The sequence below is a fragment of the Choloepus didactylus genome, chromosome 8 (genome assembly GCF_015220235.1).
Source record: "Choloepus didactylus isolate mChoDid1 chromosome 8, mChoDid1.pri, whole genome shotgun sequence".
NCBI lineage: Eukaryota > Metazoa > Chordata > Mammalia > Pilosa > Megalonychidae > Choloepus > Choloepus didactylus.
Window position 1 is genome coordinate 77,593,770 of NC_051314.1, and position 6,138 is coordinate 77,599,907.

The window sequence follows — 6,138 nt, forward strand, 5'->3', positions numbered from 1 at the left end:
CAGTAGGGTATGGGAATGAAAGTGGAGACACTAGTGTATTATCAATGGTATTAAAAACATAATGAAACATAATGAAAAAGGCACAGCTTGGAAGAATATATTTAGTGATATTAAATGTAGTTTTAACTTCAGCGGCTTTGAGGGAAAGAGAAACTAACTGAAATTTTCTTTAATTAATTGAAACCTAACTTGAAAGCATATGAGGATATTCATTTTTGTAAATATCTTGAAGACATTTTCTCATACCATATGTAAAATACTTGTACAGGAAATCATCTGTATGTGCTATGGTGTTGGAAATAAGGAAAAAGGAATACTAGCAGAGATGCATAAAGAGACAAGGGGAAGGTGAGGACTCAGTGTTGTTTTGTTGTTGCCACTGTTGCTGGTTTGTTTTCCAGGACAAATGAATCTTACTCTTAAAGCAATCCTTTGATATTAACAATGGAGAAGAATTTATGTTATTAATTACCTGCATACATACATCCTATATCCAGGATTTGTCTGAGACAACAACAACAAAAAAAAGAAAATACTTTTAAGTACTCATGAAATGGCACCATCTTTTCTCTAACCTATGTGCAAATCTAATGTGTGTAATGAATTATAAGTATTAAATTACATTTGTAAATGCTATGGGGCAAAGAACGGTATTAGAAAAGCTGCATTATTTTGCAACAACATAAATACTTAAGACAATCTCCTCTGCCCATACTCAGGAAGACTACTGGAAGAGTAGCCAGGTTGATTATACTATAGGGAGAGAAAGTACATTTATTCCAGTTTGTTTGGCTTTTATATACAGGGCCCTTTGATAGAGATTTTGAATACCTACCTCTTCATGAATGTTCTTTGTGTTTTTTTGTATACAGATTAGGTATGGATGTCAAATAGATGTCAAAAGTCAGTGATGAGAAACCACACAGCAATAACCACCTTCATCCTGCTGGGACTGACAGATAATCCACAGCTACAAGTTCCCCTTTTTATCTTTCTATTCCTCACTTACATGTTGAGTGTAACAGGGAACCTGACTATTATTGCCCTCACATTGCTGTATTCCCACCTTAAAACTCCTATGTACTTTTTCCTCAGAAACTTCTCTTTCCTAGAAGTCTCATTCACTACTGTCTATATTCCTAGATTCCTGTACAGTATATCAACTGGGGACAATACCATCACTTTTAATGCGTGTGCAAGTCAAATATTTTTTGTTATTCTCTTTGGAGCAACAGAATTTTTCTCCTGGCCGTCATCTCTTGTGACTGCTACATGGCCATCTGTAAACTCCTTCATTGCATGACTGTCATGGGCAACAGGGTCTGTATTATATTAGTCATCTATTGTTGGGTGGCTGGCTTGATGATATTCTCCCACCTCTTAGCTTTGGCCTCCAGCTGGAATTCTGTGACTCCAATGCCATTGATCATTTTAGCTGTGATGCAGGCCCCCTCCTGAAGATCTCCTGCACAGATTCATGGCTAATAGAACAGATGGTTATACTGATGGCTGTCTTTGCACTTATTATCACCCTGGCATGTGTTGTTCTGTTCTACACTTACATCATTAGGACAATTCTGAGATTCCCCTCTGCCCAGCAAAGAAAAAAACCTTTTCTACCTACTCATCTCACATGATTGTAGTCTCCATCACCTATGGAAGCTGCATCTTTATGTCAAGCCTTCAGCAAAGGAAGAGGTGGCCATTAATAAAGGAGTTTCAATGCTCACTACTGTCGCTTCCATGCTAAACCCCTTCATTTACACACCAAGGAACAAAGCATGTGAAACAAGCTTTCCGTCACTCCATAAAAAGGATTGCATTTCTCTCAAAGAAGTAGCAGGTTTGTTGAATCAAAGTGAAATGGAAGAAGAAAATCCCCTATTTATCGCACTATATCCTCTAAATTATTTCAAGTTTTCCTCTTTCTTAATACAAGTCTCTACACTGAAGAAACTCATGAACTGTCAACCAAGAACAAATGTATAGAGCCTGAAATGGTTCCCTGTGGCCCTGGGACATTTGAGATGTGTAAAATCCATATAATCACTAATTCATCTTTTGTAATGAGGTATTGTGCTCACTGTGAAAGATCTCTTGATTATGATACTTCATTTCTCCTCATACTAACCAGAAAATAAACAAGGTCTATCCAGTGTTCCCTTGACTCAAATTGCAGGTAATGTACAAACAATTGGTATATCATTTTGTAACCTATTGCTTGCACTTCAGTTATTATATTTGCTTGATCTACGAGCAACACTCCATCTAATACATAATGGCAAAATATCAGAAACACACAGAATACCTGAAATGTCTCCACTATTTTTTCCTCATTGTAGGCATATTTATGAATTTCAAAAATGAAAGTGTTTTCCTGTCGATCATGACAGAGTAGCTTTATTGGACTAACCCTCTTGTTAATAGTATGGGCTAACACTCTCATTGATTATAATAATAAAACTAGACAAAATGTAAAAAACAACTATTTGAAGTACTGGAAAACAGGCAGAAACTGGAAGGATAAGGATCTTGAAAATCATTCCAGATGAGTCGACAGTTACCTGGATTGACTTTTCCTCCAGCGACACTTCTCAGTTCACAGAGGTGCTCAAGAACACAGTTCAAAGAAGTTATCTGGAGGTAGAGAGTAGAGATTGGGCAGTTGATGCTAATGGAGTACAGAATTTTGAATAAGTTTGATGATAAAGGTTCAGAAATGGATAGCACAATACTGTGTGATGGCAACATAATACTGTAAGTATAATGAGCAAAGCTGAGTGTGAAAGCAGAAGGCTAGGGGCATGTATGCCACCAGAAGGAAAGCTAGAGGGTAAAAACTGGGACTGTGTACCTCAGCAAAATCTTGAGTGGATGATGAGAGTGGCTAATAGTACAAATATAAGAAAGTTTTTACAAGAACTAGAAAAAATGTATGCCGCTATTACAAGGTGTTAAAAATGGGATGGTATACGGGAAAATTACAATTAATGCAAACTAAGGTATAGGTTAACAGTAACATTGTAATATTCTTTCATTGATTGTAATAAAGACACTATGCCCAAGCTAAATGTCAATAATAGGGGGATGTAAGAGAACAGCATGGGATTTTTTTTTCTTTTCTTCTTTCTTTTCAGAAGAAATGGGAATGTTCTCATATAGATTTTGGTGGTGAATGCATGACTATTTGATCATACCAGGAGCCATTGATTGTACACTTAGGATGGATTGTATGATGTATGAATAAAACTGTTAAAAAAAGAGAAATAAACAGAAAGCTACAAAAAACTTCCACATAGCTCAAGCTGAAAGCAGCAATTTTAATTAAATGAGGAGACAGATATCAGAAACTGAGGCTCCCAGAGGTCAGGGAGATGAATGATGGGAACAACCCTAGAGAGTTTTTGTATGCATGAAGAATGACAAAAATGGTAATATGACTGAAGAAAGTGTCTTGTGGATTTTTAAATATGCATAGAAGTAAAATATGTGAAAATAGCATGAAGGTCAGAGTGGGCTGCAGGAATATAAAATATTGTAAGTTTATTATGCTTTTTCAGGTTGTGCTAAAATCATTAAGGGAGACAGTAAACAGAAGATAATGAATGTTATCATTTCTACTGTAACCACTAAACCAATATTGCAAAATTATAGAACTTAAAAGCTAAAAAATATGATAAAAAGGAATAATGATAAAAGAACTTACTTAATCCAAACGATTGCATGAGCATAGTAATAAAGGAATGAAGAACAGATGAGGCAAAGAGAAAACAACTAACAAGATGTTAGACTTAAAAGCAACTATAACATAATTATTGTAATAATTATTGCAATTGCTTATAAATATATAAATATTTATAGACTAAACACTGCAATGAAAAGAAAAATATTATCAGAACCAGTTTTAAGCTTTTATTATTCCACAAGAAATATATTAAATATAACAACATGAAGTAGTTGGAAGTAAGAGTATGGGATACAAAATTATTCAGGAGTAAAACTAAACAGTGTAAAGTGATGTGTCTATATGAATATCAAACCAGCTAGACCTTAAGATAAGACATATCACTAGGGATGGTAAATGAAATTTTATATTGTTGAGTCAACTAAAATTAAAATGCACATCTTTGATATGTATATTCCTTATAATTAAATACCAACATTTATAAGGCAAAGTTTAACAGCAATGACAGAAATAGACAAATCCACAACCCCACCTGGAGCCTTTCACACATTTTTAATAAATCAACCTTTCACATCTGGTGTTCCATGAAAGAAACAAGCCCCACAAAGATACATATACTCAAATAAAATGCAGAATAAATTATTACCAAAATTACTTTTCAAATGACACTATTGGATTACCATCTATTGTGATTGCATATAATGTGAACAATAAATTGCTTTTCATGGGTTTTCTTTTTTGTATCGTTTTAAAAACCTTGAACATTTCTGCATCTTAAACTGTTTGTTTAAGCTATTTTCCCCTTCCAAGTTGAAAATCTTTTATTTGGCATTGTCTGTTGTTTTTCTATTTTACTATTATATTTTGTTTTATGCCTCCCATCTTACTGTTCTTTTAATTTGCTCCACATATTTTATGTGCCTTTGTTTCCCTCTCTTAAACTCATTTAGGTTTAAATAAATTATTTGTCTTTTATTTTTATTAACTTATCTATATATATGGCCATTATTTTAGGGATTAACTTATCTATATATCTGGCCATTATTTTAGGGTAACACTTATTTTGATTACTAGTTAAGGTGGTGTCTACCGGGTCTCACAACTGTAAAGTTGCTATTTCCCTTTTTTATCTAGATAATTTGCAGGAAGATAATTTGAGACCATGTATATTCCTGTTCCTTATCAAACATTCACCCACTAGTTTTGTTATCTATTCTAACTCCATCATTTCTTATATATTTGTTAGTTGGTATTTGACTATAAGAAATAGCTTTCCTTTTTCATTTATTTAATCATTTTTATATCAGCAAAAATTTTATAGATAGTAGTTTATTCTGTAAGTTATAAGGCATTGTTCTTTTCATCATCTGGTACTCAATTTGCTCCAGATTTGTCTAGCCCCTTCAAGCTGGCACCCATGTCCTTTTGGCAAGTGTCATTTTTTGACAAGTTCCAGGCAAGGGTGCAAGGGTGGCATTATATAGAGAAAATTGTGAATCTTCCCTAGCTTATATATATAAATAGATCATTTTCCAATATGGATCTGTAACCATTGTTAATCTATAACATCATATATCTATGTTGAGATATGAGAGCCAGAATCATAAGTCTACATTTTAAAATAAATTTTATTTTTTATTTCAAATGTATCAACCCAAGATTACTATTGGGTTTTCATAGTGCAAATGTCTTTCAGCTCCTGGTATGGCAGAGGATGATTTATCCATCTGTGATTTATACTGTACTTCTTTTGGTTCCCCGAAATATTTACCTCACTGATAAAAACTTGAAGCTTATTTAAAATCTAAGGCTTTATGTTTGCCATTAGGATAGTGGTTTTTAGATAGCTATGATAAATGTAAAAAATTATTGTAATTCTCTCTTATGTAGGGATATACTCATATTTGAAACTTTCCATCCTCTATCATTTACTCACTTAATAAGAAAATCTCTTAATGATGATTGAGCAAAGGGTTCTGATATGGAGCAAGATTTAAAATCTAAAAACCTACCACATCCTTTCTAAACCTATTTTATCTCATTGTTTCACCAACTACAATTGCATTTAATTTTATGTAGATGTCATAGTTTGTCACACCTGCTATGATAAATGCCACAAATTGGTTTCCTAATAAAAAGCATAACTCTATTGCTTCACAGAGTTGGAGGGTAGAAGTCCAAAATCAAGGTGTCACCAGCTGAGATTTCTCCCATATTGTAACATTCTGGTGATGGTTTGCCAATGTTTTACTTTGATAAATTTGCCAGACTGCAATATACCAGAAATGGACTGGTTTTAACATTGGAGATATATTAGCTTACAAGTTTACAGCTCTGAGGCTATGCAAATGTCCAAATCAAGGCATCATCAAAATGATGCCGGGACTCTGAAGGCAGGCTGCTGACATCCTCGATGACTCTGCCACATGGCAAGGCACGTGGCCATGCTGCTG

General features: G+C 34.1%; 1 pseudogene; it reads left to right on the plus strand.

Moving 5' to 3' along the window:
* Positions 1 to 1,009: 1,009 nt before the first annotated feature.
* LOC119542725 lies at positions 1,010 to 1,989 on the plus strand (annotated as a pseudogene).
* Positions 1,990 to 6,138: the final 4,149 nt, after the last annotated feature.